Source organism: Trichosurus vulpecula, chromosome 7 (genome assembly GCF_011100635.1).
Source record: "Trichosurus vulpecula isolate mTriVul1 chromosome 7, mTriVul1.pri, whole genome shotgun sequence".
NCBI lineage: Eukaryota > Metazoa > Chordata > Mammalia > Diprotodontia > Phalangeridae > Trichosurus > Trichosurus vulpecula.
Genome location: NC_050579.1, coordinates 2,872,845 through 2,874,571, shown reverse-complemented (window position 1 = coordinate 2,874,571; position 1,727 = coordinate 2,872,845). Strand labels below are relative to the sequence as shown.

Here is a 1,727-nt window from a genome sequence, read left to right as displayed (position 1 = left end):
CTGGACAGAATTAACTGAGCCAGTGGAAAGGAACAAGAGTGATCCTGATGAAGATACTTGGTCAGAGCTCTATATTTTTTGGGCATAAGACAAAAGACTACAGTTAATACAAGAAAAAAAGTTAACACATTTTTAAGTATAAGGCATATGCATATCATTCTGTAGACACTTTGGCTGGAAATTGAATAGCAGTAATAGCAATATTAAAAAGTGTGATAACCTTCAACTTGTTCTCTTTACCAACATGCAAAGTCATGTAGAGGAAATCCTACTGCTTCTGATATTTGGAGTGTTTCTACCAGGGGTTCTAGGGAATGGATTCATGGCACTGGTGAACTTCATTGACTGGGTCAAGAGCAAGAAACTATCAGCAGTTGATCTCATCCTGGTTGTCCTGGCCATCTCCAGAATTAGTCTGTTATGCACAATGAAATGTAAGAGCTTTCTAGTCATATTGTTTCAGGATGGATTCACTGAGAATCAAAGGAAGATTCTGGATTTCTTGTGGGCAATTTCCCACAATTCAAGTGTTTGGTTTGGCACCTCCCTCAGTGTTTTCTACTTCCTGAGGATTGCCAACTTCTCCCATCCCTTCTTCTTTTGGCTGAAGTGGAGAGTCAAGCAAGTGGTCTGAATATTTCTGGTGGGGCCCTTATCCATCTCTTCGATCATTGAATTTATAATGTTGGAGAAATTTTATTACAATAGAACCCTTATCAGTACAGAAAATGAGAGAAATGAATCTCAAGAGGTCCAAGTGAATAGAAATCAATACTTCATTGAAAAGATTGGAATAAACTTTTTAAATGTTCCCCCCTTCTTCCTGTCGGCCATATCCTGTTTCCTGCTACTCTTCTCCTCGTGGAAGCACACCCAGAGGATGCAGGTCATAGTCAAGACCTCCAGAGACCCCAGCAGAGAGGCCCACCTTTGAGCAATGATTGCTATGTTCTCCTTCCTCATCCTCTTGATACTCTGTTATATTGGCATCTACATCACCCACAAAAGTTTTTCAACATTGAGTTCCATTTTTGGTGTGGCAATAATGTCCCTTTATCCCTCAGGACACACATTGATATTGATTCTATGGAACAACAAGCTGAGACTCACTGCCCTACTGGTGTAGGGGCAGATGAAATATTGCCTGAAGGGCATTCTGGGAAGATGGTGGAGTAGGCCAGAAATTTTCAGCCTCTCCATATTTCCTCCACAGACAGAAAATTGCCATGAAATGAGCATAGAGCAGCAAAAATAAAGGGATAAAGCAGTTGTCCTCCTAAGACATCTTGATAGAAACTCAGAGAAGACTCCAGGGGCTAAAGTTTCATCAAACTGAGGTGAAAAACCTCCAGGCCTGCTCCACTGAATCAACAAACAATAGGCCTTGAGAGAAGCAAAGTAGGCAGCAAGAAATCTTACCTCAACTTTCACATCATTCACAGCCCCAAGAAATTTCACCTTTGAGACTTTCACTTCACAAACTTTTTACCTCACAAACTTTCATCTAAAAAAAAACAGATGCTATCCTTGGACCCAGGAATACAATTTATAGGTGTATATCCCAAAGATTATGGGATAGGAAAGGCATCTACATGTACAAAAATAACAGCTCTTTTTGTGGTGACCAAGAATTGGAAATTGAGGGGATGCCCATCAATTGAGGAATGGCTGAACAAGTTGGGGTATATGAGTGTGATGGAATATTATTGATCCATAAGAAATGATGA

The 1,727-nt window shown here is 40.2% G+C and overlaps 1 pseudogene; it reads left to right on the top strand.

Annotated features, from left to right (window-relative positions):
* The first annotated feature begins 244 nt into the window (after positions 1-244).
* On the top strand, positions 245-1,255 carry LOC118856470 (annotated as a pseudogene).
* The last annotated feature ends 472 nt before the right edge of the window (positions 1,256-1,727 follow it).